Source organism: Cyanistes caeruleus, chromosome 3 (genome assembly GCF_971803275.1).
Source record: "Cyanistes caeruleus chromosome 3, bCyaCae1.hap1.1, whole genome shotgun sequence".
Classification (NCBI taxonomy): Eukaryota; Metazoa; Chordata; class Aves; order Passeriformes; family Paridae; genus Cyanistes; species Cyanistes caeruleus.
In genome coordinates, this window is record NC_141703.1 from 52,138,527 (window position 1) to 52,149,043 (window position 10,517).

A 10,517-nucleotide genomic window follows, 5' to 3' on the forward strand; every position below is an offset into this window, starting at 1 on the left:
ATTTTACTCTAGCTGCTCAGATGGCACAAAAAAGAGAAATATAGAGAATGTTGTATCTTTGATTTGCTGATCTCGCCTCTCACAAAAGGTACTACTCATCAGAGGGGTAAGCATGAGAATCTTAGGTTCCAGCTCTCCAGTGCTCCCAAAAGTGTGGTGAGTATATTGCATTGATCAGTGTTGTGAGCTATACCTTCAATATCTTAAAATGTTAATTTAATAATTTATTCTTAAATAAACAGAATAATTTCTAAATCATAGCAGGAAAGTGTATTTTTTTCAATGAACAGACCTTTAGCTTTTTGGTTTATAAAGCTATAAATATTATACATGAAACAAACTTTCCATGTTTTAGAAACATTTTTTCTGCATATCTAAAACACATTTAATTGTTAATGGAAGTTTAACTAAGAAATTAAAACTTTAGATTTTTTTACTTTTGCTTTTGTTTTTTTTTCCCCTTGGAACTTTTCTGAACACAGTCAGAGTCAAACCAAATCATTTGGTATTACACTCAGCCTAAGCCTCTGCTTTTTGGCAGATGCCCCATGGACATCAGTGCAGCAACTTGCTGAAGGTGATTTAATGGCATGTATTTCAATAGGAATCCCAAGAGAGATCCCAGTGTATGAAGTAATAAATGTCTTCTATAGCTCCGATAAATATGACATCTTGCTGAACACCACACAAACTGCCCGGAGATCTTGGCCGTTGGAATTATCAGATGAAGTTCTAAAAAACAAAATAATTTCTTGGCTCAGGAAATGTTTGTTTTAAGAGATCTTCACTTACAGAGGCAATAAAACCTAGTCATTTGAGACTGAGAAAAGTTTTCACCACCTGTAAATCAAAACCTTCCCTCTGACAAGACTTTTGGCTACTGTCCAAAATGGATTTTTGGCTGCTTGAAGAACTGAAAGTCAAGGTCTATATTCTTACTTGAAAAATGGAAGATTTGCCTGACCTTTAAATTATGCAGTTCAGATAAATGATGTGGTTCAAACTAAAAAGATTAGACAATGTTAATGAGGATTCCACTTCTTAGTATTTGCACCTATAAAACAATTTGCTCCGTCTTCAATACTTAAACTGCAAATTATTTCTTGAAATTGATTAATATGTTCACCACTCCCATTATCTATTTGATTCTTCCCCAGAATAAAAATTAATTTTATCATAATGTATGCACACCATTGCAGGATCATTTATATGCCTGAGGCAGAAAGATGATATAATTTTAACCAATTCAGATTATCATTCAACTATCAATTGATATAATTGGGAATGCTATACATTTCATATGCGATCAAGTGGGCAAAGAATACAGTCAGACATTCTATTCATTACACTGAACTGATCAAATGGGTAGTTCAAAAGCAAAAAAACAAAACCAAGAAAACCCCCAAGAAAATCCCAACCCAAACAAACAAACAAAAAATCTCTACCAAACAATTTTATCTGTTACTCCAAAAACATGCATTCACGGAACTGATATTTTTGAGAAACAGATATGCCAAGGTAAATGGCAGATTAGGTAGAGACATGCATTTTTCCTTTTTTCTTTCATCTCCTGTTCCTGCAATGGATAAAGGAACTTCCTTACAAGTACACCAACTACCTAACAATATTGGGTGAAAAATACAGGATAGTAGATGGATGCACTAACATAGTTTGCCAGAGCTGAGACTGTGGCAAAGTGATTAAGAAGTCAGCAACATCTTCTTTTAGACAGAAAAAACCTTTTCCCTTTGTGTGCAAGGAAATAGATGAAGGTACATATGTACATTAATATCACAGATCTTTCAAGCCAGTTCTGTGCTGCACAGCTTTTGTGAAGAGTGTAGCAATCTTGACATGGGGGACTAGCAGGAAATACATATTACATGAATGAAGTCTGGTTATTTAATCATGATTAAGAGTGTTAGTACTGCATGATAAAGCAGAATATAGCAAAATGGTAATCCTCCAGAGCTCTTCAGCATTCAGAGATGACACTTAAAATACAGAGAGGGACTGAAGAAGTGCATGCCTAGAGGTTGCATTACATCCAGGGAAAACAAACAAAAAAGCAGTTTGTGGTGTAGAATACTGGGATTTCCTAGGTTTCAGGACTTGTAGTTTTCCCAAGCATACTACAAGACAGGTTACTCTGATTTAAGATTCTGCTTTTGTAATTAAACATTTTAGTTGTTTTAGCTGTTTTTTCTCTTTATGGGTATTAAACCTCATACATACCCTTCCCCTTCTATGTTATGAAAGAGTTTCTTTTTCCTTTTGTGGTCTTTTTCTGATATAGCTGTGGGGCTATTGTGATTAGATGTAATATATGTATGTTAGTTGGCAATAGATGTTAATATAGTTAGTAGCATCAAGGGCAAATATGGCATCATGATTGACATATTAGGTAGTAATTATACTAACTCCAAGAACTCCTGGGAGAAATGGCATGAATTTGCAATTTGCTACTCATTTTCTCATCCTTTTTTTATATCCCACTACACAGAGTTCTCCTTGCCACAATTTCCAGCTCACTTTTTTATTTCTAAACATGTCATTAATTTTTAGAAGCTACAATATCATAGAGAAGCTGTAGCTTTCTGTCTGTTACCTTTTGTGGCAACTGCTTATCAGAAAGCTGTACATTTCCTATATTAAATACTTTGAATTTTGGTCTAAATGGCATTCTACTTACATGGTCTCTCAAAAACTTCCAATCCCACTTCCCAATTTTAATATTTCACACTTCCAGTCAGCCACTCTAGGCCACTTGTGAATTCAAGCTAGTTGCTATGTAAATCTAAGTAAACCTAATTTTGTGCTCCTAGCTTTCAACGTGTTATATATTCACCTACAGGGGAATAGAAATTCCAGATGAGATAGAGGGAGAGCAATTCAGGCACCTTTTTATATTAGTGGGTAACCCACAGGATAAACCCACCTAATCCTCCTCCCTATGCTGTACGTTCCTGACTCCTGACTTCTTTCCTATTATCAGTATTCATACTCCTTCAGCATCTCTTTTCTTAATACTTTCAATTCTAGCAGTCGGTACTCATTTATTCCTTTTCAATGATTTTTCAGAGTCTGCTGAATATCCTGGAATGCTTAGTAGTATGCAAGTCAGTTGCATCTAGGACTTAATCTGCACAGTTTTGTTGCAAGATCAATGTGAACTCTGCTTCTCAGTCTTTGAAGTCCTTGCTGTCATTTCTTTTGCATTATTTAATCTAGTGAAAACAAAGCCAACCCTGAATTTTGCCTCTAGTTCAAATATTCAAAGTTTAGGACATCATATTACAAAACTAGTTGCAAGATTAAATTATAACTTAATTCTGGCTGTAATTTTCCATTTGCTTTGGGTCTTCTTTATACCTTCTTTAGATGCCAGGTAACGCGATGGCTTTTACAGAATTTCACTAAATAATTTTTTGTGATATTTTCATTAGCAGGAAGCAGCACCAAGGTAGACTTTTCAATGTTCCTGTGTAATAAATTATATTATATTATATTATATTATATTATATTATATTATATTATATTATATTATATTATATTATATTATATTATATTATATTATATTATATTATATTATATTATATTATATTATATTATATTATATTATATTATATTATATTAATTATATGAACCTTTTCACAAGAGATCACCAGATACTAACAGATTTTCATACTCTCTTTTGTTCCCTGTTAAGATAAAAATTTTAAGGCAACTGTACTCTTAAAGTAAGTATTAAATGACAAGGAAGTCTTAATAATTTAAAAATTTATATTCAATGTTAACAAATTATGCAGAAAAATACTCAATATAGAATGAATACCTTATTCAAGCTCTAGAAAGGCTTAAGGAAATTATTATGTCTCACTCTGTTCAAAACATGGCAAATTTTCTTTTGCATTTATCTCAGTGGATACTAATGGATATTTCCCAGTTTTACCCCAAAGAGTGAAAAGTAAGTTTTAACCCAGCCAATTCAAAACTAAAGCTTTAGTATGCCTGAGAAAAATCAGTCTGAAGAAGGTATTTGAACATAGCTCTGAATCAGTTGTCATTAAACTCAAGAGTTATTCTTTCATACCCACAAAGGTGCCAAATGGATGTGTATTGGGAGAAAATTACCTTTTCCCTTGTGCTCAAAATAGATTGTGGCACAGAAAGATGAATGAGGAGGAAAAAAAGCCAAAAAAAATCCCAACCCATAACAAGATTTGAGTTTTTTATTATCAGAATTTAAGGCATAAAATTTATTTGAAATTATTTTTATGAAAAAAAGAAACAATAATTGTGTATAAGATGTTTCAGGGAAAAAAAAAAGCCCTACGACAACTACATAGAAGTTTGATTAATTGGGAAATAAAAATTTTCTCTGAATTAGTTTAGTTATTTATGCTAAGAAGTACTGTCGTTATTTTTTTTAATTGCCTTATTAACTGAGAAACATCTTTAGAGTAGGCATTCTAAAATATCAAACTTTTTCAAAGGTCAGGTAATGTACATAATTTTGAGTTGATCAGCTCCATTAGGGCTGAGGATGTGTCTATGAAATATGAAACTCTTTGCTTCTACTTTGGACTTCTGGTGCAGGCGAATGAAAGCCCGTCCTTTAGACAAAACAGTGGTTAATACCTGATGATACCTAATCCAATAGGTTTATGCACATGAAAATGGACTAGATATAGGGAAAAGGTTTCTACACAAAATCAAGGAATCTTAAGTCCATTTACCAGCTTCTTTATGTGAGGTTCTTTCTCCAAGTGAGGGGAAAGAGCTTCAACGTTGAGCAATATTTCAATCACTTTTTCATCTCTAAAGAAAAGAATGCCTTAGATGCACTGTAGGAAACCAAAAAATACAAACTTCTGCAGAGACTGAAGGGTTCAATCAGCAGCCTTAGAAAGAGCTTAGATTGATGTACTGATCAAGGTACACAGACATTGGGTAGAGAAATTATAAACTTATGTCTCTATAGTTATAAGTAAGAATATGCCTAGAGTAGGTAAGAAATTATATTGGGTAAAATAGTTTAAGGTTTAAGCTGTAATAGTGTGAGTTATAGAGTAAGTTAGAGATCTAGAAACTATAACAGAGGTGTGTATGACTGTCAGCTCAGTGGCTAAGAGACAGACGCAGTGCAGCAAAATTAAGCAAAGGTGTTAGGTTAATAAGTGAAGACAAGCTTCATGTCAACTGCCTATTGGACCAAAATCTTACATATTGTTGTGCAGAGAAGAAACTCATGACTTCCTCGAGCTATGGCTGACTTGTTGCTTCTCTAAATCTCACACCTTGAGACTGATATGTTATCTGGCTACTTGAGCAATAAATCATTTCAAAGCAAAGTGGTCCCATCCCTCATTCTTCATCTCAACAATGCACAAAAAGTGCATCTTACGTCTTAATATCTGTATAAATTCACAAATAGGCCCAGATTTTTTTTTCCCCAAGTTCTGGAAACAGGTGATCAGCTAATCAGAGAAGATATGGACTAAGATGCTGTCTCTTGTGTTGATCATGTACATGATGTAGGCTTGTAGCAGGAGAACTTTAAATAAAGAAGACAGACGAAAATAGCTAAAATTAAAAGTAATATGTTAATATATTTTTGTTAATGTGCTTTTCTGTCTTCCACCTTAACAACCAAATTTTCTGAGGTCATGAAAATTTCTGTTCTAAAGACACCAGTCAGCTTTTATATCTGGGGTCATATGGTAAGGAATACTCCTTTGGATTAATTTAGGTCAGCTGGTATGGTTGTGTCCTCTCCCAGTATCTTGCTGAGTCTAGGCCCCTTGATGTGGGGAGAATGTTGGAGAGGGTGCTGATGCTGTTGCAGCACTGATCAGCAGTAGCCAAAGCATTGATGTGTTATTCAACACCTTTCCAGCTACCAATGCAATGTGCAGCACTGTGAGAGCTGCTGTTGGAAAATGAGCTCTGCTTCAGCCAGACCCAATACACTAGTCTAAATACAGGTTACAGCACTGTACCAGCTACTAAGAAAATTAAGTCTATCCCAGCCAAAACCAGGACAAAGGACTTTGTGAAGCAGAATGGTAAAGAAAAGGAGGAGGCAGACCTCACAAAAACAGTAGAGACAATACAAGGAAACAACCTTGCAGGTCAAACTAATGGGCTACCAAGGAATTTCAGGCACCACTTCAAAAAGGGCCAACCTGCTCTTTGCAGATGATAAGGATGCAAATATGAGGATCTTGGGTATTTGAGAAGTTCAGAGGTATGTCAATTGAACTACAGGCAGATAGATCACTATGCTCAGAAAGGGAACATGAGAGGAAGGAAAAGGGGAATAGACAGAAAGGGGCACAAAAACCAGGCAGTCTGTGTGCTTCTCTGATCATCACAATCTGTTCTGTTTTCTTATACAACATTAAATCTTGTTTTAATTATCTGTCTGCATCTGTCTACCCCATGAGTGACACTGCTGCAAGGACTCAATGCCAGCATGCTATTGTACATGTTGTACATGGTCTGTACAGCAGTAGCTGTACCGAGGTGAGGGCTGGGGTAAGGCAAATGGAAAAGGCTCCCCACCTGTGGCTGGAGCAGGACAGTAGAACACAGCCTCAGTGTACCCTGTGCTGACTGCTGGATGCAAGTGTTTGTACCTCCTGAGAGAGACTGAAATGGGTGATGGCTTAAACATTGCTAAAATCTTCAGAGGACCTTTGTCCACTAAAGCAAACTGCAAAGAAGCAGTTGCTCATCTGTGACCACTGAAGCCCACTCCTCCCCAAATATGCCTACTAACTGGAATTTGGATTGTGATGGGAACTTGAGATAAGGCAAAGGAGGAACTATTGTCTAATCATTCCAGGTCTAGGGAGAAGAACGTATCCACAAGTGATGCTGGAAGAGAGAGTGGAATGCTGATAGCTCAAACAATCAGGGAAAAACTGCCAAGGTGCAGATGGAAACCACCCCTGACACCTCAGGCTACAGCTCTTACCCAAGGAAATAAAGAAAGAGGCAAACCCTGCTGGGTAGGTGGGGTACTGTCTTTTTGTCCTGAGCTAAGTGAATTCAGCTGTGATAACTTCCCTGGGAAGTACTAGGACATTCACAGATGGCCTGAAGGTATCCATTTCTGCTGATGGCCCTGGTGGGCCATAATGGACTCAACTGCACTGACCCTATAGGCAGCTGGAACTACTTGGACTCTTGATTCACACTATTAACATCATTCATCTCTTTGCCCCAGGGAAGATTGGTCATTCCTACTTGAGAGACTGTAGCTATATATATAACTATAACTCATGAAATCTTTGAATTTCACGGACTTTCCCTGACAGATCAAGATCATCATTTTAACAGGAATATGAACTTCACTTTGACCATGGGACATCAGAACTGCAGCAATCAAGTATGATTTCTGGATTCAACAGTAGGGACTCTATATCGTTCTACTTTTATTCTTTTCTTCATTTTCTTAAGTGTTATTTTTTTTGTACTTTTATACTGCTAGAGATAATAACAACCAAAATGGCTACATACCTGCTTTCTGTTGCAACCAAATTGTTCCAAAACAAACCCTACATACATATATTTACAAACTCCAGTTATTCAGTGCTGTTTAATCTGTCATACAGGATCTATTAATAAAACCTGATTTACCCTTGTCTTCTGGGGCAGGTTTTAACACATGCTCAGCAGGGTGTGTGTGGTGTGTGTGTGTGGTGTTTGTGTGTGGATTCACTGGCAAGCTGTAAGCAGGGCCACGTGAGAAGTAGGAAGTTCTGGGTATGGGCACGGGTACCAGATGGGTGGAGGTTTTATCTCCTTAGGGAGGACTCACAAGGGTGTTCTGCCTGTAGGAGTAGTGTTGTGTGTATCCAATGAGCCCACAGCTGGAGCAGCTGGCTATTAGGGACCTGTGAGGCAGCTAAAGGTGGCTGGATAGAGGAGCCAGGTGGACAGAGTGGCCATGCTGGTGATTGGGAAATCCATGTCTGTGTCCGTGACCTTGGGGAATGTGGTGTGTGTGCTGCTCCAGTGATTTTTGCCTCTGCCAGCCCAAGAGGATTAGGGAATGTGGCTGTGTGTGCATGGTGTGAGTCTTGAGTGCGGGAGTTTCTGAGGACAGAGCCTTGTCTGGCTGTTATATGATGTGCTGTGTCCCATGTGGATCTGCTTGTGGCTGTGCATATTTCTGGGGAACACACTTTGCTACTGGTTGGTCCTGTTAATGGGAAAAAGGCAAAAACTTCTGTCAGACCAAGCAGAGGTTCCATGGAAGGGACCCCCAAAGAGCACCAAGTCCAATGCTTAAGTAAATGGTCTGTACAGGGATTGAACCTGCAATCTGAGATGATTTTAGCACCATACTCTAACTAACAGAGCTAATCTCAGTAATCAAATATCTACTAACATTTGATATACTTTATTTGTCCTAGAACAAATAGCTAATCATAGCGTTAATAAAAATGCTATTAAGAAAAATGAGTTATCAAATTCACTGAGAATTTGTCTACACTTAAACCATAAAGCTTCTTAGACACAAACAACTATATTTTTTGTTGTGGGAAGAGACTCCTAAATATAATGCAAAACTGTTTCACTTGTTTGCTATCATATCATCCCAATATGAGGAAGGAATCTAACCACTCACTCTTCTGACACAAGGGTGAAAAAACTAAAACAGTCTAGAATACAGGATTCTGGTAATTCCTTTAATAGCCTTTCTTTATGTATGCCTATCCCATATATCTGATGGCTGGGGTTTTTTTTAATTAAACACTATCATCCTTATTCAAAATGATGAAAAAATAAATAATCCATCTATTTAAAAATATCTTAATTAATTTATATTATTTTTTAGAATGCATAGAGATTTTTACAGTTTTGCTGAATTCCCATTTAAACACCTCTGTGAGTTACCAGTATATTCTGAATGTAATTATGAACACATATATTTCTTTAATACTATTCACACGGATCACACCTGAGTAGTCCATCAAGGCTAGCAATTAGAAAGTGATGCATACCGTCTGAGAAAAGGTTTCCTTCCCCATTAGTGCTTGTTTAATCTACAATATTTCTCTGCAATTTTCTGACGAGATTTCATGTGGCTATATGCCTTTGCAAAAGGAAAAAAAAAAAAAAAAGGTCTTCAGCCTCTCTTCTGCTTCCTTGGTCAGTTATCTAGAGCAAAGAGGAAATTAGATTTGTTTGACATTATTTAATCTTGATAAATCTCTAAGCTGTTTCTTACAATCTTATTATCCTCCTGGTGTTTACAAATGGATTGTTTAATAATCTGTCCTGGCATCTTTTCAGATACCAAAAATGGCTGTAATTCCCAGCAGTAAATCCCCCATATGCACTTAATCTTTTTAAAACACAGATACTTGTATTTGATGTTTTACTGTCTCTTGAGATTTCATTCTTCTTTTGTAAATTTTCTGTAATACTTGTCAATGACTCAGAAATAGTTTGAGTGTCTTCTTTAAATATAGTATATTTCATCAGAACATGCTATCTCAGATACCTTTATCTACATAATCTTTAATCTTTCTTCATTCAGGCCCATTTTTTACTTGTTAAACATTTCATCACAGTCAAACCCTTTTTTTCAAGAATGCTGTTGAAAAGAAATTGACCTTTACAGTCTTTTCTTTTTCATCTTCTACTTGTTTTTCCCTTTAGTCCAAATATTCTTTCTTGACAAGCATTAAGAAATCAATTTATTTTCTTATCTGATACTTGCTGGGTTAAAATTTGGGTTTTTTTCCTTTGCATACCTGACATATTTTCCTTCTAAATTCCTGTTCTCTTTTTTATCTTATAAAGATTTATAAACTTTTGTTTCACATTTAAATGATATGATTTCTTTTTAATGTCAAGTCAAATAATATTTTACATGCTGTTATGTGTATATATATTTGTACTTTTTCATATGTAGTTACCTTGCTTCCACATTCATTCTTTATGTTCTGCATCATGGAAATTAGCTGTTGCCCTCAGTTCCATTTCTTATTTTTATTTTTATTGAGAATCCTTCCATTACTACCATATCAACCTATTCAGCTTCCAGAGGGTGACAAACTGTTTCTTTTTTGAAATCCATTGTCATGGTTTTGCTACGGGCACTCCTTTATTACCTCACAATCATGGACTCTATCTCTTCATTCTAATTTTCAACCTAATTGTCTTCCACGTTCAGAGTCTGGACCAGTACCTTCAGTTAGTCAAATATATTGCCAAGACCAAAATGCTAAAAATGCATGACTCAGAGCCTAAAACCTTGCACTTATTTTTATGGAAAGGACAGTTTTGACTTCTGTCTCTTTAGTCTCTTGGGTATATTTGGGTTAATTTTTCATGCATTTCTCTACAGTCATAAGGGCTAGCAACCTGTTTACATAGAAACTGAAACAAGATTTTAATTCTTATTCTTTTTTTCATCTCTTATTCTTAAGCTAGAGGGCTTTAACACTGATCAGCACAAGAATTTACAAAATACAGATTTTCTACATTAGGTCTAT

The 10,517-nt window shown here is 35.9% G+C and overlaps 1 long non-coding RNA gene across 1 annotated transcript; it reads right to left on the minus strand.

The window, feature by feature from the left end:
* Nucleotides 1-519: 519 nt before the first annotated feature.
* Nucleotides 520-10,053, minus strand: LOC111932091 (uncharacterized). The gene is made up of 3 exons (XR_015284550.1): nucleotides 9,939-10,053; nucleotides 9,018-9,174; nucleotides 520-732 (listed from the first exon to the last, which is right to left on the minus strand). It is a non-coding gene; the product is annotated as an uncharacterized LOC111932091 (long non-coding RNA).
* Between the last annotated feature and the right edge of the window lie 464 nt (nucleotides 10,054-10,517).